The sequence below is a fragment of the Centruroides vittatus genome, unplaced genomic scaffold (genome assembly GCF_030686945.1).
Source record: "Centruroides vittatus isolate TY-2023 unplaced genomic scaffold, ASM3068694v2 contig_375, whole genome shotgun sequence".
NCBI classification, from domain to species: Eukaryota; Metazoa; Arthropoda; class Arachnida; order Scorpiones; family Buthidae; genus Centruroides; species Centruroides vittatus.
The window spans coordinates 1,558,345-1,582,282 of NW_027122197.1; the positions used below are offsets into that span (position 1 = coordinate 1,558,345).

The 23,938-nt window shown below is 28.4% G+C and overlaps 1 protein-coding gene across 5 annotated transcripts in view; it reads right to left on the reverse strand.

Annotated features, from left to right (window-relative positions):
* The window catches only part of LOC136975565 (diacylglycerol kinase beta-like), a 71,156-nt gene extending 53,295 nt beyond the window's left edge, over positions 1-17,861 (reverse strand). The window contains exon 1 of one of the 5 annotated variants that reach the window (XM_067270647.1): positions 17,740-17,861. The gene's annotated coding sequence lies outside the window, so the exon portion shown is untranslated. Of the gene's footprint in view, positions 1-7,844; positions 8,101-12,907; positions 13,287-17,739 lie in introns of those variants that run through there. The other 4 variants (XM_067270648.1, XM_067270646.1, XM_067270649.1 and 1 more) reach the window with 4 other exon arrangements.
* Between the last annotated feature and the right edge of the window lie 6,077 nt (positions 17,862-23,938).

Below are 23,938 nucleotides of genomic sequence, written 5' to 3' on the forward strand. Positions count from 1 at the left end.
AAAAATATTTTCTACTAAAAACTTCTATAAAGCAATTTTTCTCACTAGAAATGTGTAAATAACAATTTTTCCTAAAAATTTTAAAACAAACTTCTATTGCCAAAAACTTTTAAGGAGTGTTATTTTTTTACTAAAGACTACTGAAGCACAATTTTTCCTACTAAAACTACTAAAAATTCATTATTCTTTTACTAAAAGCTATTAAAACAATTTTTTTCTATTTAAAATCAAAACGAGTAATTAAAATTGAATATTTTCTAAGTAAGATATTGTTAGAAGTTACAATATTTTCAGCTAATGCAGCACAAGTCACGTTACTCATCAAATAAATAGATATGTGCTCGTAAACAGTAAGCAGTTACGACTCGATAAATTACATTTTAATGAGCAAAGTACCACTTCAATTACAAGCGTAACATTTCCGTTACGCGTCACAAATTAAGCTCAAGCAGTAAATTAATTACAATTAAAGAAAACTGCTAAAACTTACAGAATGCCACGCGAAAAATACAGTCAAGTTACTAAACAACCACTCTATTTAAATACGAGTAAACGTCACAAAAGTTATTAAATAAAATTAATAGTTTTTTGTAGGAAAATTGTCAGTTGTTTTCAGTAAAAAGAAAAAATTGTTATTTAGTAGATTTTAGCATTAAATATTGCTATTAAGTAGTTTTTAGTAGGAAAGAATTGTCCTTTGGTAGGAAAAATTGCACTTTAGTAGATTTTCCTTTAGTAGTTTTTGGTATGAAAAATTGTTTTTAATTGATTTTGTTAGGGTAAAATAGTCGTTTAGTAGATTCTGTTAGGAAAAATTTTCCTTTAGTAGTTTTTGGTAGGAAAAGAAATTGCCCTTTAGTAAAGTTTGTTAGGGAAATTTTCCTTTAGTAGTTTTTGGTAGGGAAAGAAATTGCCCTTTAGTAAAGTTTGTTAGGGAAATTTTCCTTTAGTAGTTTTTGGTAGGAAAAGAAATTGCCCTTTAGCACAGTTTGTTAGGGAAATTTTCCTTTAGTAGTTTTTGGTAGGAAAAGAATTTGCCCTTTAGTACAGTTTGTTAGGGAAATTTTCCTTTAGTAGTTTTTGGTAGGAAAAGAAATTGCCCTTTAGTACAGTTTGTTAGGGAAATTTTCCTTTAATAGTTTTTGATAGGAAAAAATTTTTCTTTATTAGATTTTGGTAAGGAAAATTTTAATTTAGTGGTTTTTGGTATTAAAAATTTTACTTAAATTAAGTAATTTTAGTATTATTTAGTAAATTTTTTGTTCTCACGTTTTAATATAATTAAAAACAACATTGGAATTTTTCATTAAATAGATTAAAACAACATTAGTTTATTTATAATCACACGAAAGTTAATTAACATTAAAGTAAACTTAACACTCAAAAATGTCTATTTATAAGTCATATTAAGATAATTAAGGAGGGAGAAAAAGTAATAAAACTATAAAATTTTCCAGATATTATGTTAAACTTATTTAATTATTTGACCAAATTTACTTTCCCAGATGTCATACATAACAGAGGAGAAATATAGCGTTTTCGGGGGTCATTTTCCCCCAAATTTTTATAGTTTTGAACTTAGAGATCTTGAAACGTCGGGAAGTGAAGGGGGGAAATGTATGTGTTTCTGTTTATTTGTATATTTATGTTTGTGTGTAAGGGGTACGATTTCGTTCAATTTGAAGTTAAATAACTCTCGAGCATTCTGTCGAAAATTTCTGAAATTTAGCAGGGAGGTTTGTCTATTAGGGGCATTAATTCGAATAAATTTTGGAGGTTGAAGGTCAAAGGGGTGAGGAGATATTGGGGATCACGTGTTATATGTCAAATGGGGTCGGACATAATGACGATTTTACTCGTTATTATCATTTATAAAACTCGTCTCTACTCTCAAAATTAAGCATTATAATATTTAATACTACAAAGCTTTTTAGTAAAATCTCGTAACAGATGGTGCCACACGCGATCTTAACTGTTGCTGGGAAAGTCACGCAACTCATTTGAACAGTTTCTAATGAAGAGAACCTTAATTAATTGGTATTTAATTGCATTAAACCTCATTAATTTTGAATTTTAAACCTCATTATCAGTTTCGAAAGGATGGGAAGTTTGTAGTTTCTTTTTTTTGGTTGTTTATTTATTTATTTATTTTTTGAGAAATAAAATAAAATAAAACACGGTCGCGTGCTTCTATAAATACTGAAGATAGCATGCGACTGCAAATGCTACCAAATGACAGTTTTACGTTTTGTTCGTTCGGCAGCACGACTCCAATTACACTTGATGATATGGCAGGATTTCCTGATGAACACTTCCATTTACCTAGTCACGTACCTTTCTGACATTGCCCTCTTTTATTTATCTGTTTTCCTACCAAAGTTTCACTTAAATCGAGCCGAAAATCCCCCCTTAATAACAGCATTACTTTTAGCTTTCTTGTGTATAAAATAATGCTTTTAAAATTCAAAGGTCGTAGGTAATTGTTTGTTTGTGATTAGACAACATGACGGAAAGTTCGATTACCGTGTCGCATTTCTTTAAGGAGAGAAATTTAAATTTCTGTACGAATCTTTTGCTAATTTGTCATGAAGTATGAGTGAATCGCCTAATTAAATTTAATTGTTTTTTCTGTTAAGTAACGTTAAATAACTATTTTCCTACTTAATTACTAATTTTTTCTACCAGAAACTACTAAATAGTATTTTTCCCTTACTAAAAATATAATTTTCCTGATAAAAGAAAACACTACTAAATAACAATGTTTCACACTAAAAACACTAAAGAGTATTCATTACTCCTACTAAAAAATACTACAGAACACTGTTTCACTAATAAAAAATAATGTTTTACACTAAAAAACCACGAAACAATAATTATTTTTCTCACCACCAATTAGATAAGTGTGTTAACGTGGAAGATAAACTAACATCTCGGATCTCTTTCAATGACTTTCTCTCATATTTTCTCAGAAACCTCTGTCTAATTTCAATAATAAAGCTTATAAATTATTAAATAACGAATTAAAAATGCTACTAAATGCAAAAATTACACTAGAATAATTAAAATAACTAAGCAAAAATGCCATTTATCCTGTGTAAGCTTCACACTTTCCTTCACCTAAAGCCATCTTTCTTCTTGTTTCTCCTGTTTTTTTAAAGTGTTTTTTTAAAGCAGGAAGCAGTTGATTGATTGAATTAACACGGATACTACTTTAAAATTAAGATTTTAACAGGAAAAAACTGCATTTTTCATCACTCAATTTACCTGTAAACATATTAAGTTTGGAAATCTTTCAATCAAACTTTCTATAGTTATCAATGCAAAATTAATGTTAACTAAAGGCCAAAGTGTGTTACTATAGGAACAAAATCGATAGAGAAAAAGTCACTGATTAATATAACAATGTGTATATACTTAAAAAAGGACAATACTTTGTAAGTAGAGCTTATGTAAAACGTTTGTAAAAGCTATGAAAATAGTATTATGTGAGTTCTTACGACGCCTACGCTCTTTCCATCTCGCATAATTTACCCCACTTTCGATCGATTTTAATCGATCAACTCGATCCATATACGTATTCTACAATTAATAACTTAATAAAGTAACTTAATTTAAAGAATTCTACGCACAAATTCTTGTATTTAACCCCCATAGAAGGCTATGAAAACTCCTGTTCTAACTCCCTTTCTACATCGAATTTCCATTAAAAAATGCGCATTTTAAAGCTAAATTCTTTAAAATTTGCATAAATTAAGCATGAAACAGCATAATTAAGCTTATTTTATAAATAATTTAAGCGTCTATCCATAAATTTCCGCAAAATTTAAGTTTTAATTGCCATCTTCTTAACCACGCGAATGATTTGTTTATGTTTGTTTTAGTTTAAAAGTAAGCAATTTATTTTTAAAATCTAAGTTCTAAAACAATTATTTACTTTAAAACTTACTTAAATTTTACCTTTAGATTTTTATACAATTTTTAAATTAATTTTTCTTGTCCTCGTGAAGAATGGCACAGAGTCACGCCGGAAGTAAGTATTAATGACTTAAATTATCGTCCCGTGTAAAAGTATTTAAAGTGCTGAATATATAAAAATATTGTACAACGTGTATACTTGCGATTTACTTAAAACGAAGTGGAAATAATCTTCAACAAAGAAAATATAAGAGATAAACGGTTCATCATTTCAAAATGTCATTTCTTGCTAATGGTGCTGAAAAGTTTTATATGTATTCGATAATGGAGCTTTTATTGAAAATCTTTAAGAGATTAAAGTTTTATTTTCAAGAGAAATATGTCGTTAACTAACTTTCCATTTACGTAAATAAAATGCAAAAGAGATTAATTTTCCATACTTGTTTTTACTACCAACGGCCTGTTTTTACTACCAACTAACCTGTGAACAACGGCCACTGAAAGGTACATAAATAAATGGTCGTTATTCAGCGGTGGCCTCTGTTTGCAGGTTTATTTTGTACGTGTTTCAAAAGTCCCGAACAAATGTTCGCCGTTTACAGGTTGCCTTTATTGCATCTATTTTTTATTTTTATTTTTTTAAACTTAATTACGTGTAAAATTACACAGTAAAAAAGTAAATTTAATGTAAATAGCTAAAGTAATGCACTGGTTTAAATGAACGTTTAAAAAAATTTCTTTAAAATTAAAGTTTTAAATTTAAAAAAATTATCGAAATTAAATTTGTTTTGAGTTTAAATTACGTTAAAACACTACCAAAATACCTGAATTTCGACATTTTACGGCTAAGATGTGCCCTTTTATATTTAATTTCTTATCCTCTAACAACTAGTGACGAGAATATTACAAAATGGCCGTTGTTTGGAGGTTACTTCGTATGTTTTTCTGTTCAAAAACATAAAAAAACTTTGAGAAAATGGCCTTAAATTTAATTAAAATACGCAAAAACTCAACTTCGTGTCTGTTTACAAAGTACTAATTCCATTAATTACATGAAAAAAATTAAATAAATTTATCTAAAATCTATTTCACCCATAAAAAAACCGAAAAATTTATTTATTTTCACTTAGAAGAACATAAATTAATAATATCCTTCGATTAACATTAGCTGAAAGTACAAAATTTCCTGTAACTTACATCGTTGGAATGTATGTCTGTCTGCTCATTGACCCATTTATCTCCATAACTGAACACCGAAATTTAATGGGACTTGGCTTATGCATTAACACAATTACCATCTATCCATGGACCAAATTTGGTTAAAGTCTGCTTACTTTAACGTATAATACGCAATCGAATATGTGTCGGGATTTTCGCCCCGTTTTCTAACCTTAATATTAAATTATAAACCTTTGATATTCTAGAACGTCTCTAGATTTTTATAATCTAGAACATCTTAAAAAGATATTAAAGTCTGTATATTTCTCAAATATCTGTATTTAAAAAAAAAATATTCTAGAGTAATATTATAGAGAGTATTTTATTTTAGAGCTACTCTAGAATATGAAATATTCTATAACATTAGAAATTTTGTAATATAGAATATAAAAAGAATGCTACTCTAGAATATAATACTTATAAAACATACGTCCATTTCTAGATATAGAGTTACTCTAGAATATTCTAGAATATACTCTAGAACTATTCTAGACTATTCTAGAGTATATTTAAAGAGTAGCTCTATATTAAAAGTAGCTAGAATATTCTAGAGTGGCTCTAGAATATAAAAGCCAAGAATTCACATAATAAATCTTTAACTGGTTTTTAACAGATTGAAGTCTTGCAGTTAAGGATGATTAATTCCAGAAAAATAAATTTGTCTTGTATTTTTTAAAAATCCTTTTTTTTTATTTTATGCTCGTAAAATTGCCATAGCACTTCACAAAGATTTATGTCAGACGGATTTATGGGCCGTGTAACGTTTCAAACAAACATTTGCTTCTATAATATTAATGGCCGATTGTGTTGTTTGCAGTAAACATGCAAACAAATCATCCCAACTTCTTATCTATTTGCAAAAAAAGAGAAAATCCTGACGCAAAAATTTGTCAAAATTTAATGGATTTTCAATTGTCTCACCTCTAATATAAACTTAAGTATACACCAGGTCGACCGTTCAATTGAAACGAAGCATCGTACATAACTCAGCGAAACAACAAATTATCCACTGGTAAAACCGTTGAACATTTAAAAAAATTAACATTTTCTTTTAAATAAAGCATATTAAACTCTTAAAATTGCTTATAGAACCAACAAAGAATCTTACATAACTCCTACATAGAAAAACCTACATTGAACATTTTAGTGTGAATATTTATAATTTTAAGCATACTTGAACAGTTTTAAACCTTTACATATAGATCTTCTGTGATTAAAAATTGATTAAATCACGATAATTAAAGAGAAAGTATAAGATAACATGGAGAAATCTTTAATCGAACTTTGCAGAAAATGGCAAAAGGTGAACATTTACCCCTCCCACACTTATCAATTCTCTTTACCTGATGCCATTTCTTCTATAATATTTAAAAAAAAATATTCTAGAACATACTCGTGTCATTCGATTGTAGAAAAAAATAAAATATGGAACAAATTTTTTATATGTATTTTCTACTTAACTTTAAAACGTAGCTTCTATCAATTTAATGTTAAATTGTAGGAAAATCACGGACAACGCTTTGTTAATTAAAGTCAAGTTATCAAATTTACATTTTCTGGATAAACTTTCCTCTTTAACTTAAACTAATGCGAGAATAATAACGAAGAGGAAATTATAGAAATTTAAACACAATTATAATTCTTACTGATTATTATTTTATGTGTGTAACATTTATCAATTTCACATGAAATCGTGTGATAAACATCCTCACTTTTATCCACGAATTCTGCGATAATTTTATAAACACTTTATTTTTAATATTTTGATAATATTTATTAAATAAAAAATAAAATTAGCAACTTTTAATCATTACTTTTAAAACGAATAAATAACTTTTTTTTTAAATTATATAATTAATAAATTAAAAATTATTAATAGATAGAAGAAATTATTCTAAAAATAATTCTTTAAAAAAATTAAGTAATATTTTAAAAACAATTTAAATAAATAAAATTGAAAATTTCTAATGGAAAAGAAATTAACAAATTTTAATTTCTATTTTTAGGCGAAATTGACAAATTTTTATTAAATGAAATTGACAAATTTAAGTTTCTATTTTTAGATGAAATTAACAATTTTTTTAGTTACCATTTTTAAATTAAAATTAATAAACTTCAGTTCTTATTGTTGAAAAAAAAATTAATTAAAAATTCCAAAATATAGAAGAAATAAAAAGATTTTGAAACAATTAAAGCATAAAAGAATATAACAAATTTTACAATTTACAAGAAACTAAACGTAAAAAAAAAAATCGTTATTATTTATTCTTCCTTCTACTTTCGATATATAATTTCCACTTCACCTTCCAAATAATTTCGAAATATAATTAAAAAATAAAATTGATTAAGTCTACAAGCGTAATTTATCTACAAAGATCGAAAATGAACTTTTATATAACTTAAAAAAAACCAATAAAAATAGAATCGCGTGATACGACACATCATCTACAAAGATGAAATTTCCTTCTATAGATAAACTTCCCGGATATATATATACACAGGTATCGATAACGTAATTACAGGTAAGCCAAATATCGAAATTTATACGCTTTACATAATCTAATACGCGTATAATTTAAGAGAATTTCGACTAGTTTCGATAGTATCAACCCCTGTAACTTTAAGAGTTAAACAGCTAAAGAGAGACGGAGAGTAAAACTATGTTTTATATTAAAAAATTTGAATTAATTTTATATTAAAACCGTTCTTACTTGATTTATTTTCGGGGTAGGAAACAGCACAGAATGTAAAAATCGCCTGTCAAACAGACGTGATAAGCGGGTCGGATGCACACTCGTTTCTGTCAGGCAGACGGAAGAACAGACAGACTATTCAGTCTCTCCTCCCTCACTGCGCATGTACGCTTGGTAGATTTTAATCTGAATCGTGTTACTTTAAATCTGTTCTTATCCTAATCCCGGATTACTGCTGTCAAGTTTAACCAATTATTAATCTAGTAAGGTCGTTAGCGTAACCTTTCTGCAGATAATCGTTAAGAGTAATTTTTTTTATTTTTTGGTGGAAGTTATACAAGAATTTCGGGGTTAGTTTCTTATATATTTTTTTATTTATAGTAACAAAAGCTGTGTAAGATAAAGAGTTAATGAGGAGAATTTTGTGTTTTATTATATGCTAGTGGATGATAGAACCGTATCGTAGGCGTAATTACTCTGTAGCTTCCCAATAATGATGACACTAAGTAAATATTCAGTCGACTAAAAATCTTCCATACGTCATAAAATTGTATTGATTATTCCGTTTTATTCAATAACAACATTACTATTCCTCAATAACAATAGCAATAACGTTTCTGATTCTATATGTAAACAGTACTTCCTACACCCCGTTTGATTACTGCAGCGAACGATATATCTGTATCATCCAGCAATATCATTATTCATCATATTAAAATTTTAATAGTATTGTCCAATAATTAAGGCAAGCTCTCTTTAACAGAAGATAATTCCTTATCCTTAACAACAGCAGAAATGACACGAGAGCTCTTCTGTTACAGTAGCAACAACATATTTCCTATAACAGTACCGTCGTTGTTCAATTATAAAGTAGTTTCATGTGATTGTACATCAACAAGAATGAACCTAGTATCAACCTAGTATGTTTCACAGCGTACTTAACGCTTCACAGTAGCAGCATAACCCATTGGCACAAATTTACCATGTGATATCCATTCCTGCAACAACGACAACTTGACTAAAACCACAATTTTATTACTTCAAGTTAAACCTTACATTTTCTACAGAGGTTTGATCAATTCCAGCAAACATCGAACTACTACAAAGATTGATATTTACCCAAGAGACTCGAACCATTACATCCATCAATATTTCGAAGGGGAAAAAAAATGAATTTCAAAATAAATTTTCCTAACAAAAATATAAAAATATCTCTTCTTTAACATAACAATTCTCCCATACAATACTCTAAACTTCCGTCTATGTGTAATTCATGCAGACAAAGTCTTCCACTTCATCTATCTCATACGATTTGCATCCTCATCCTTGGATGAAGATGCAAATCATTTTCATTAGCATCAGTAGATTTTTCTACAGCAGAAAGGATAGATTAAACTATGATTCGTTTAATACATTTTCACCATTTCTACCACGCTTCCCTATTTAATCTTCTCTACAACAGTTTACGATTGGAATTCGATATCCGATACTTCTTTCCCATTTTTTCTTTGTGAATTCCTCCGAGTCTACAACATTTTATTGCTGACTCATAAGCTGTATCGATCCTTAACTGTTAAATAAAACATATCCTGTTGGAAAGAGTAAAATTTATTTTAAGTAGCCCTATATTTTCTACACAGGTTCGATAGAACAATGTTAAAGGGCATAGTATTGTACCTTGCTCTCTACATTAGATCTGGTTACATGTGAGGAAAACCTTTGTTCTTTCTCAACCCCAATCTTCAATTACGGGATTACTTTTCTGCTTATTTTCATCTATATGGGTCACTGTTCTCACTTCCATATCATATTTACCAGCTCGTAAATTAACATAATTTATAATAAAATTAATGCGTGCGCCAATATAATTTTAACATAATGAAGCATACGTAATCCTTAAGGTTACTTAAGCTTATATTAACATAAATTAATATAATAAGACTAATTTTAATTTATTTACATAATTACATAATAAAATTATTATAATTTTAAGTTAATTATTTAAGAAAAAGAGTTTTAGTAATTTAAACAAAAATTTTTCTTATTTTTTTTTTTACTTCATTTATACAATTTAAATTTCAAAAATTTTAATTACACGCCCCTTTTTTATGATTTCGATAATGGGAGGAACTTATAATTTAAATTTTCAAAAATTTAAATTTTAAACTCCTCCCATTTGAAAGTTTCAAAACTTTGAAAATTATAATTACACGCCTACCCGTTACAATTCATATAATGGGAGGGGCTTATTATTATAATTTTCTAAAATTTAAATTATAAGCCCCTCCCATTTTAAAATTCCAGTCTTGAAAATTATAATATGTAGCCCATCACGATATCAAAAATGGGAGTGGCTAAAAATTTAAATTTTTTAAATTTAAGTTTTAAGCTCCTTCCATTTCAACTTTTCATAGTTTTGAAAATTATAATTGCACCCAATCCCTTTACAATTCATATAATAGGAGGGGCTTATTATTATAATTTTCTAAAATTTAAATTATAAGCCCCTCCCATTTTAAAATTCCAGTCTTGAAAATTATAATATGTAGCCCATCACGATATCAAAAATGGGAGTGGCTAAAAATTTAAATTTTTTAAATTTAAGTTTTAAGCTCCTCCCATTTCAACTTTTCATAGTTTTGAAAATTATAATTGCACCCAATCCCTTTACAATTCATATAATAGGAGGGGCTTATTATTATAATTTTCTAAAATTTAAATTATAAGCCCCTCCCATTTTAAAATTCCAGTCTTGAAAATTATAATATGTAGCCCATCACGATATCAAAAATGGGAGTGGCTAAAAATTTAAATTTTTTAAATTTAAGTTTTAAGCTCCTTCCATTTCAACTTTTCATAGTTTTGAAAATTATAATTGCACCCAATCCCTTTACAATTCATATAATAGGAGGGGCTTATTATTATAATTTTCTAAAATTTAAATTATAAGCCCCTCCCATTTTAAAATTCCAGTCTTGAAAATTATAATATGTAGCCCATCACGATATCAAAAATGGGAGTGGCTAAAAATTTAAATTTTTTAAATTTAAGTTTTAAGCTCTTCCCATTTCAACTTTTCATAGTTTTGAAAATTATAATTGCACCCAATCCCTTTACAATTCATATAATAGGAGGGGCTTATTATTATAATTTTAATATATGTTAATGAGATGCATTGATAAATTAATGTTTTTTTTAAGTTTAAATAATAATTTTAAATAAAGTTTATTTGTAAAATGATGTATTTTTTTGGCATTTCACATCATTTATAAAATATTAAAATTAGTTATTTTATTTAAAAAAATTATTTTAAACTTTAAATTTTATTTTAATTAATTTATTTAATATTAAAAAAAAATAAAATTAAATTATATATTAAGGTAATACGGAATTTTTTAACATAATTTATTTTATTAAAAGTTAATTTCTAAGCGAATTTTTTAAGATGTAAAACGTATATAAAGCTTATTAACTCCTTATTTATTTATAATATTTTAAGTTTTTTTATTTAAAAAATTAACTTATATAGAAATTTTTTAAGGTTATAAAATGTATAAAATTGCAATTAATTTCTTCTATACCCCAAAAAACTTGTATAATATTGAGTAGTGGCATATAATTATAATTATCATGCAACCATATTAATGAGATGCTTAACAGGATAATAACATTAAAGAGATCTGAAAGGAATTCAAGCGTGTAATAATAAACTTATAAACAACGTAACTTTCTGGACTTTTTGGAACCATTTGCAGGACATTTAAGCAAATAATTTTAGTGGAAAGAAGAGAAAGTGGAAGAGGAGAACCTTAGAAAAAAAAGAAAATTTAATTTAAAATTCTGTTTTGTTGTGATTAAAAACCGCACAAAAGTAATAATATCAAGCTGCGAATGTTTAGTAATTTGCCTCAAGGAATTCACTTTAAATGAAGTTTAAATTTAATTTAGAAAATTATCGTTATTTATTTTCGAACTTTGTCGGAATGTCCTCTCATCAATAACATCTGCTACACTTAATATATATATATATATATATATTTATTTTTTTCAATTTTTCTAATTCTAAATTAAAACTTTTCGAGAGAAATTTGTCTAATTTAGGAAGGTATCAGTTGAAAGGAATATTGATTACCCATAATAGAAGTTTATCCGCTATTTGTTCCTTCATGAAACTTTAATTCTTCTTTTTTCTTTTGTAGTTTCCTCATTGCTGAGGGTTAACTACCTTTAGTGTTTTCCATCCTTTGTAGTAATTTTCTTTCAAGTTCCTCAAAATTTTCTCAATTGGAAATGCTCTTCAGCTTTCATCTCACCTGTCTTCTATTCGTGGCATATTCATCTTTGCTAATAATTTTGCTAAATTTCTTAGAATTAAAGCTTTCCGAGAGAATTTTGTATAATTTATGAGTGCCAATTGAAAGGAATATTGATTACCCATAACAGAAGTGCTATTTGTTTCTGCACGAAACTTTAATTTCTTCTTTGAGAGTTTCCTCAAATCTTGAGGAAACTCTCAAAGAAGAAGAACTCTCAATTGAAAATGGAGGAAACTCCTCCATTTTCAATTGAGGAAATTCCCAAACTGAAAATATTCATTTCCTCCTTCCTCTACTTTTGTTGTAAACTCTTCACCTTTGCTAGTAATTTTGTTTAATATCATAAAATTAAAAGTTTAAAAATAAAAAAAATTCAGGATGTTTGGTATCAATTTTATTAAATAATAAACAATTTTCTCGAATATAACATCAAATATTTGATAATTCATCCATCCAATAAAGCGAACAAGAGGAAAAATTTGTTCTCATCTTCCACATTTCTCGAAGAGTGGCGCGTGATATTATAGAAAAAAATTAATAATTAAATTTTAAAATAAACAAAGAACTTTTAAAGACATTTAATTGTTTGCAAGTAAATCGTACGAGCACGCATGCAGTCGCGTAATAAACTTGACTCCATAAAAATATCCACAAAAATGGCGCAGATAAGAGGACTTAAATGATAAATAAGCGGCATTACAGTTAAATTTATAACGTCATTATTCATGTATATGATCACAACGATTAAGATTTGAAAGTACTCACGCTTGACAAAGCGATAAAATCACACGTAATTCGTACGAGGGTGATGTTTACTGACGTCACAAGAGAAAAACAGTAAATATATATATAAAACGGCGAATAGAACGACTTAACTGTCATTGGTGCAAGCCGTGCTGTCTACTTAACTGCACGAACCAAACATCCGGCCATCTGTTCTCTGATCAAACTATTTTTAGAATGGACAGGGATGTTGTTGTCATGGTTACACCAGAGACGATTGAGGAATTGCGGCGCCTCTTCTCCAACTCTACTCGAGCGAACCTGTTGCTTCTATTGAATGTTAAAGGTTGTTTATTGTTGCCTATTTCTTTATACAGATTAACTCGGAAGCATTTTTTCCTTCTCCTCCCTCCTAAACATTCGTTAATGTTCATCTTTACTTGATCGTGAACACATTTAACGCACAATAATTCACATTTTTAAGCAAAAAAGGATCATTATTTCGCTTAACCGTCCACAGATGTCGTTATAAATTACGCAGCACCCCATTCAAATGCGGTTGTAATTTTAATTAATTTTAAACAATTTAAACGTTTATTTTAATTTAAAAAAACAGTAAAAATATTTAAAAATTAACCCATCAATTTTTAAATACTTAAAATCAAAGATTATCCAAAGATGCGGAGTGATGAAGATTCGGATGCTGCAGCATCCTTATCATCACTTTATCTTTATAAAGTATTAAAACTATGAATAAAATTCTTTTATTTTTCATTATTATTATCATTATTATTTTTATTTTATTAAAAAAATCTAGAAAATAAAAAATACAAACCGAAAAATTTCTTGTTTGGCATCATCATAAAATGACGTTTATTCTGTTGTCAGTAGAGACGAAACCACATGCTCAGATAAGATAGGAACTTTTATGGAAGCCTTATCGCCTTACACTTCCATTGAAACTATTTTATATTAGTCATAAAGTGGTCAAAATTCTCTTCAAACTAATTCACATAATGCTGTATTTCTAACTGTTTTGTCTTTTTCGTACGATTTGAAATATCTCCCGTCATAAAATATATTTTATATATACATATATATATCTTGATATAAAAGAAAAACTATAGATTTTTATAGATAAAAATTTTATAAAGGAAGGGAGAGGATTATTATCTATAAATTTACATACAAAGAGACTTGGTTGATGTTTATAACTTTACTTTTTTATATAATTAAATATAATAAAAAGTGAGATATTCTATTTTTCATATCTTTGCTGAAGATATACGCTATCAATTTTGAAAGATAGAATTAATTTAAATTAAAATTTCAAAAAGCTATTAACTTAAATATGCCGCTTTATAGTAGCGGTTTTATATAGTTATATACTTTATCTTTTGCAGGATAATTTTATATTAATTATGATGTTATTTTATTAATTATAATTAATTAGAAAACAATTTTTATTATCATTACTGAAACTATTAACTGCATACTTTTTTAGAAATAAAGTGTTTTAAAGCCCTACTTTAAAGATGTGAACTTAAATAAGCCGCCTAATTTAAGAATAAAAATATGATAAAATATGCAATTAAATTATTAAAATTGATCAGAAACGAACTTAAATTTGCCGCCATCAATCTACGCATTCAGCATAAAGTATCTAATTTTACACACCAGAATATGTTTAATAATGAACTTTAAATCCTTAATTTGTTCAAGATTATTCTCAAGAACTCGAAGGATATAATTATTATTTAATTTTTATTGCTGTAATAGCACAAAATAAAAGAGAGGTAGACATATGTATTTCTGTAATAAGTGCTTTATTATTAACTGCATATATAGATTTTTATATGGCATCTTTATTAATATTAGTCTTTAGAAGTCTATAAAAATTCCCGGTTTATCTTTCTACATCATGATACAGCATCTCACTTATCCTCTGCATCCTTAGCAAGATTCAGTATTGTTAATTGTTAAATATTTTATATATCGTGTGCTGAAGAGTTACAAATTCTAGTCATTCCACGTGTTTACGAGTTGGAAACAACCGTAAACAACTTATAACCAGATGGAATTCAGACAATAAAGATGTACTACACTTGACACTTTTAAACATAATTCATTCTTACTCGTAAAGGGGATTATCAGATATAATTAATTATCCCCTTTATAAACTCTCACGTCATCGATTTAGCTACCTCGAGCTGTTATCTATCGAACAGAATGATGATAAATTTTAAAATATCATCCAGAAAATATTCACTCCAGCCGTGCTATTGATGTTATCCTCCTCCTTTAAGAGGGAATTATTAACAATCATCAATCATTCGAGTAATGTAGAATTCGATCCCAATTAGCTGATGATTATCTTTCACGATGAGATGATCTAATTATTGATTATCAAAGCGATTATCATCAATAAAAAAGTTATGTATAAGTTGGGATGAAGCAAACAATCGCGATTCTTATCGATATGATCGATTATTTTGATCATTTTTGCAATGTGGTGATCGATCATGAATGCCAGTTAGATTGCGAAATTATCCACGTACTTGAGATTTATTTTTGGCATGTGATATGAAAATTAACTTTATAATGAGTAAAGTTGTTTACCGATTGTATGATCGGTGAAATTTTCCGAAATTATGCTATAAATTTAGAAACCAAACGGATATATATCGTCATGATCAGTAAACATAATAACAATATAAAGTAAATCTTTAAAGGAATCGTTAATCCCAGAAAAAAAAAAAAAAAAAAAAGCAAATATTGACGGTTCTCTGCTAAATATGGAATTTAAATTGTTTTAAAAATTCAAATCGAATTTAATTAAAACGATTGGTTAAGTTATATATAACTCCGCCCTACATTAACTTCTTCAACCAATCAAGCGATGGCGCTTCCAATCAATCATTGTTTAAAGTTTTGAAAATTTATATCTTCCACATAAAGCAGAAGACGACTTATTTTAAGCGATTTATTTTTAATATTTAGTTTTGTTTCTTTTCTAATTTTAAAATTAATCATTGATTTAAACTGTGTAATTAATAAAAATTTAGAAACTAAATTTATGTTTGGAATGTAGTTGATTGAGCATATTAATAAAATCGATCCGGATCGCGTAGATAATTTACAGACTTATTGATCTAGAAAGGTGTTTCTCTTTATATTCTAAAGTAACTTCTTTCGTCTAAAAATACACCTTTGTAAACGCCATTTCTAGTTACCTGACGAACAGTAAATTTCCGGAATTATAAATTATAAAGAGGGCGTTTAATTCGTAAAACAAAATTGTTCGCTAGAAGAGTACTTCCGGTGATGAAATGTCGTTGCGAGAACTATTTCCTGTCTGGAGTTAGAATAGAGAACGTCACGTGTTAAGTTCACTCAAGGACGTCACGGTGATTACTTTTGTAAACCTTTTAAGCTGCGTCAATAATACGAGAAACACAACCATAAATATAATAATAGAAAAAGTAATTTGGTGTTTAAATGGGGTGTTAATTATATATTTCTTTATTCGCCAGATGTTTCCTTAGAATAATAATAATGGCGAATTATCGCATAGAGGTCATTGCGACATCAAAAATAAATTTAATACGTGTTTATTCTATTTAGAATGCAAACTTCTGTGTTTTTTTAACATAAATTTTAATGTGTTTTGATAAATTATCGCTAGATAACCGCGTACTGCAAGCGACGCGACACTTAGCGATTGTGGCGGGATGGGCCGAGTGTTTACAGATTGCGTGTGAGAATATAATGCAGTAACTTTCCGTCTCTCGAGAGTAACGTAATAATTCCATTTGCGTTTAACATAAACAATTCTATTAACGTTATCGATTAATTTACTTGCATTTCAGCGCGACGCGACGCGACAGTTAATCGTTAGGAGGAGGAAATAACTGAACGCGACGCGTCGTGCGATTTCTTAAGTGCGACGTTACGTAGTGTTACGTGTTTAAATGTGACGGGTACGCGTATAATATTGTTTTCTATACAGCTTCGCAGCAGAATTTAAATAAAATTGAATGAAACGTCGCGTTACGCCACGAAATCATTATACTGTGACATGTTTACATATTAATAACATAATCAAGTATCAATTTACATAATATTCTAACACGTCACACGTCGATTTGCTTTTTTCTTGTTTTGGCATCTTGTTTCAAATCTCCATATTTGATCCATTAATTACCATTAAGTAGAGGAACTGGAACGGGTCATAACCCCCCTAACATTAATGATGCTGTTAGTTTATTAATCAAAATAAACATACAAGAACCCGAATATTTTGTTTTGAACACAATTCTGTATTTAGACATTCAGTTAAACACTTAAAACAAACACTAATTAACATTAAAAGCTCGATTAATTGTATACAAATGGTGCTGTGGTAATGATTCAAAATGGAGAACGTATAAACAATTTACGCTTATTACTTGTATAATTTAAATAAAATTAAGTGAAGAAAAATAAGGAAGAGTTACGTTATCTGACGGCAAGGGACATTTATCAAGTTGACAGCATTTATTGTGAGTAAATTATGTTATTGTGAATCAGCAGAGATTGCTGCTTGATCGATGGCCTCTGTCACGTGCTCGGATACAATTGTGTACGAAAGAATGAATGAATCACGTGTAAACTGTAGGAAAACAAATTCATTTTTATCAATCCCACACTACTACTACCCCAAATTTAAACACAGAAAATTGTTATCAGGTGTTACGAAACTGTCTCCTTTAACACATGACTGTATTGTGAAAGCGCGCGATGGCACAGTATGGTAACACGTGGAATGCAAACAAGCATTCTCCCCGTTTTTGACCCTGCTTAGCCCATAAAAATAATTAATTTTCCGTACTTACTCGAAGCATCTTATTTTACTTCTCGGATCTATCACATTGACTCAAACTGTCATGGCGCCCGAGCCGATAGAATTATTAACATTTTAACACAGTATAACACCGGATAACGTTTCTAATCATCAGTTTTGTAACACGGGATGACGTAATTACCGGAATTAATTACGTCGGAACATAAATTTTGCCCATATTCTGGCGCGTATCTGATTTATCAATTAGCCTCGAACTTGTCGTGGCGCCCGAGTAGTGGGGGGATTATCTTTAAAATTAATTAAAATTTCCCGGCGGAGGGGGTGTGAGAAAAAGGTAAAAATAATCCCGGTATCGGGCGTCGAATCAGTTATAACGATAATCATGCGATTAATCGATGTTTTACGGGCTGAAAAAACTCAATTAGTCAGATGAAAGTGTGTTATCGATTATCGGGGTATTAAGAATAGAGGGATTAAGTGTAAGTAGGTATTTTCAAGTGTATGACGTAGGAGCTGTGACCTCGACACGTGCCTTCAGATAAAAAAAAAAAAAAAAAAAAGGCAATAAAAAGGGAAACGTGACTTTTTTCAACTGTTTTCGCAGCCGAAACCCATGATATTACACAATACGTAACCTGACTGAAACACAATAGGCTACCTGCCTATAGTGTATTAAGGATGTGACAAACAACAGCGAGTAGCCATTGGTCGAAACCGTTTGTCAGAGTTCACTGACCCGTTTTCCTTTGGTCAAAACAGATGAAATAGCTTCAGTACACAACTATGACGTCTTCTTATATGGAGGGGGGCGAGAAGGGATAGATTATTGTTTGAAATATATCAGCTGATTGCTGACGCCAATCATTTCCCGTTGTGATGGATGATGTCCAGAGTCAGGTTAGGAGCGTAAGTAATAACAGAAGGGACAAAAGGAAAATGCTGGAGATTTGTTGTGTTGTTGTAATCATTTATTAGGATATTAAAATTAAATTGGCTGAGTTAAAGATAGTGATAATCAAAGGGGGTGGGTTGTATTGTGAGATTTTCTGTGTTATTTCCTGTTTAATAAAAGTGGGGGATTTAGTTGAACCTGTTTACTATTTTGTCTTAAGTAAAATAATTAAATTCTCGAATTTTTATCATTTATCAGAATTAGTGTAGGGTGGAGTTAGCTTTGTGTAAAGGAAATGAACCTGTTTATTCACAAAAAAATATATATTATGTACAAGAATGCAATCCTGCAGATAAAATTAAATAAATTTAGAAAAATATTATATAAATTTTAACATTTTGAAGCACTGGGACCTATAAAAATTCACAAAACTCTGCATGGTGCTAATAAATAAATAAAACAAACTATTGTTTAGGTTTTTCATCAAATAACTGACCATCCTCTGCTTCCAACAACTCATTTAAGGAATCATTTGTAGAGTCTAATCAATAAGATAGTTAAACTTTCTACATGCTTAAGAGGTTTTTTTTTTGGTTTAAATGGCTCCACCCAAAAGTAATTCCAATAAATGATAAGTAATAATTGAATTTTGAGTTTGTAAACATGCTTACAGGATATTTTAGTATCATTACCTTTAAGAATTTACAATGTTTTTAAATTTATTGACCTCTAAAGATAGGTCCACGTGCTTTAAACATTTAATTTTTAGTTCAAAACTCCATTAAAACAGTTGAAATCTTGGAATTCTGACGCTAGTTCTTAAATATAGGGTATATTCATGTATAAAATCAACTGTACAGCAATATCTTGTAACTTTAAACTTGCAGTTATACCATAGTGTAAGATTATTTATGGACAATTTCAAGGTTAAAATTTACTTAATGTAACGTTTTAATAACAGATTTTGTAAGATTTATCCTTGACATATTCATAAATAATTCATATATTTAATTTAATATATTATACCAATTAAAATAATTATTGAAAATGTATGTAATGCAATATATGTCGTTTATTAGCGAGCAAAATTAGATGTTTCCAGTTTTAAATTTGGATATATCCAAGTTTGAACTCGTAAATTGTTAAGTCTTCATTAGTACGGGGCTCGCCAGTGGCCGATTGAACACTAGTATGTGGTCGTGGGTTCACATCTAACCAATGGGCCAATTGTGTAGAGTTTCTAGGTTTTCTTCTTACATCTAATACCTAAACAAGCCACTTTCCCATAGAAAGTCCTCTTGGAAGGAAATTAACCATGTGTTGTGTTGCAGTATCTCATCAAACTCTTCAATTAGTATGCATTTAATGCTCTTAGTTAACAAAATATATGTAAAAAATTAATGAATTACATACAAATCTGTGATATAAATTTAACTGTAAATGTATTGTTTACATGTTCAGCATTTTGAATTTATTGAAATTTGTCAATTCTTAATCATGATTAACATCAAAACAAAAAAAAAAAAAAATTACACAAACTGAAACATAAACTTTACAATAATATAAATTTAAAACAATATCCGTAGAAATTATTTTTCAGTTTCGCATAAGACATTGATACAATGCCCATAAAGCATTTACATATATATTACATACAATTTCCATAAATTTTATCATAAAAATAATACATTTTTAAAACAACAATTGTTTATAAATTTTAATATAATTTTTATATCATCGTCTTCATGATAATAGTTGTTTAGATAAGTTATATTCTCACATAATACTCTATATTAGAATATAGTCTATGATTTTATAGATATAATTCAGTCGCACAATAAAAAAATATGTCATATTTTTATATTTTTTTTGTATATAAATAATCAACAATATATTTTTATATACATATAATGAATAATATATGCATTAAATAATATCATTTTCTATTTTTCTTTTCAATTTTTCTCCAATTTGTTAATTATTTTTAAGTTAAAAATTAATAAACTATAATCTAAAATCATTTATTTTAATATTAAATTTTACCTAAAATGTTATCATCTCTGTGAGCATTCGTTTCTATTTTACTAGAATCTGGAATGCTTCTTAAAATTATAACGTCGCAGGATTTTCTATTTGGTTTATCGTTGTCGTCTTTATTTACAAATTTGCCGGTTTCTTTTAGAATTTTATATCCTGCGGCTGATTGGGAAAATGTCCTCTCTTGTACAGGCTCGTCTATTATTTCTTTCCTAATCGATACATTGTTTTTAGAGGAAGGAATAACTCGGCAGGTTGTCTTATTGCATTCTGCTAAATGTTTTGCTGGAAGTTAAGACAGAAAAAAAAATTAAACTTATTTTCTGTCAGTGTTTTCTAGAGTATGATTCTGTCTAAAATTTAAATAAATAAAATCCACTCTAGTGCATATTGCAAGTAGTTTAAACATAATCTAAACAGAATAAATGTAGTGTAAGGTTACTGTTTATGCTTGGCTGAACTGTTTGAACATAAAAAAATAATGTAAATCTTATCAACCTCTGTTATGTAAACCTAATTTCTGTAATGTTTCCATTAGTTTTGTCATCCGAATAATGTAACAGAGTAAAAATATGTACATAAATTTTTACACTCTTTCTGCTCTGCAAACACCGAGTGGATCCATTTTCTGCACGTTCACTATGATATTGGCCAGGCTCACAATGGTTAGATGGTGAGGGCTAGGAGTTTATGTACAGGAATCAAACACAAAAATTTCTGAGGATCCAATTCAATTGTAAAACTGGATCCTCCAGAGTGGCAGATTGATGCTTTATCATTTTGGCTACTGTTCACAATGCAAAAATGTTAATTTTTATATTATTCAAACTAATCAATAATGTTATATAATTAGGTTGGTATGTGTCGCGTATAATTAAAGATAAATTAAGAACTCTTCATCTATGTTAGCTATGCATTATTATGTGTTACATAGATTTCACTTAAGCATAAAGAGACAGCACTTATTCATCCTTCTGCAACTGTAAGATAACTTTTAAAATAACCAGTTAAAAATGTAGAGAGAAATAAATAAATTTAAAATTAATTTTATTATAGCATTTAATTTCATGTTTCAAATGTAAAATACTGAAAGAAATGCACATTTTATACATGAAAATTACAGCTTGATTAAATATAAATTCACTTATGTGTTCATATCTAATTAATAAATAACCTTTTCAGTTTCATTAGAAGACATCCTCAGCTTATAAAATGAAGAACATAGAAAAAATATAGACTTTATCAAATTTAAAAAAATGAAGAATTATTTCTTAATTAAGACAATTTTTATATTTTTCATTTGTATGTCATTATTAAAGTAACCTCATAAGAAAGTAAGAATTATTTCTATGTATTGATGACTTATACATAGAATAATTATTTTCATTCTTTCACAAACTTATTAAATTCTACTAATCAATACTACTATTGAAAATTTAAGAAAAATTAAAACAGAAATGATATAAATAATGGCTATTATTTATATCATTTCTGTTTTAATTTTTAAAGCATATTATAATCAATCCAAGCCTTTAAGTACAAGTACTCCTCACTTTACGGCCTATCTGCTTAACGACCCCTCGCACTTACGACCAATCGAGTTTCGACCTGCAATTTGGGGAATCTCCTTTCTCGGCTCGAGTGTCGGTCAGTGGCGAATGGTGACATGCGCACTAAGCGTACTATAATAGGCTAATAGTGTACTATAATAGTCTTTTATGAATAAATTCGAAGTTTGTTGCATAATTTGTATAATTTTACAACGATCCTATATTCCCGGTGCAAGCTCCTCACTTATCGACCAATTCGCTTAAGGACGTAGTTGTGGGAATGGAACTCGGTCGTAAAGTGAGGAGTACCTGTATATATAATGCAGCACTCTTTCTGAGACTTCAAATAAAAGCTGATCAAAAATTAATAAAACAGTGGCATAGAGACTGTCCATTAATTAATAGTACAGTTTCTGAGTAACTTTTTGATTGTCCCTCTTGCCTTGTTGTGTACAATGATATACTTTTGACAAATTCTCTCCCCTTTAATTATATGTACAATAGTTCATGGACCCTCTGACATTGAAGAAATGGCTTAAAAACTACTGCAAATATTTTCTAATAGTTTATTCAAATGAATAGTAAGTAGGCTTATGAAAACTAACTTGTATACCACTAATACTAGTATTAATAAAGAAGGCCCACAGTCATAGACAATGCCTTGACCCCTTCTCCATCGCTTATAATGATATAATTTTCATGACCCACTCCCATAAACTGTACGCATAATTAACGAAAGAACTGAAAGAAATAAGTTCTTTAACCTTACAACAATCAAATATGCTAAAGCTAAGATTTTAAATGCCTAATGATTGACTAATTCACTAAATTTTAGTTTTTATTCATTACAAGATAGAAAAAGGCATTTTAAAGTTTATTGAAAGAGAATTTTTGTCGTCTAACCAATAACTTTGGCTGTCTTTTAATCTTCTCTCTTTGTATAATAATATCTTTGTAATCAAAAGTTGATTCTGGAGAATCAATTATATAAGAAATATTTATTAGCTTTCGACAAAAGAGAAATGTGCAGTCAAGAAGAAGACATTACACAATGTGTATGTTTATGTAACATCTTATCAACTTTATCTAAAAATTTATTATTATATTTGTTGCATTTTATATTTAAACTGTTTAATAATGCATGTGTTGTGAACTCAAGCTTATTTTATCAAATGCTGTTTAAAGATGAACTGTTTTAACTTCAGAATTTGTAATCTGATGATCAAAGATATTTATCACTATATTAAAAATAATAGCCCTAATCCACTAAACTGACAATAGCATTGAAAGTAATTTGTTTTTGTGAATTTAATTAAATTGAAACTCAAAAATTATTATAAATTTAATGGATAATCACTTAACTGTTAAATTTTAATGAATTTGTTCTAAATTTAAATGCAGTTGCCATAGAAATGAACACTGCATTGGTAGAAAGCAGTTTGTGCAGATATATGGGAATACAGACACAGTATTACATCGATGAGTATATACATAACGTAATGATTCTAATGCAAAAGTACAAATTTCTCTCTAGATTTTCTCTTAAAAATAACTAGAATAGTCTCAAAAATATAGCTGATAAATTTATAATCTCTAAACAGAATTATCAGGCTTTAATTTTACAGCTCTAAATTGCGAAATTAATGATACGTCTATGCCGATTTTATTAATTTAGTTTATTTTATAACTTTGTATATTTTTTGGTAACTCAGTTAATTATTAATATTCAATATTTATATGACCGTTTTAAA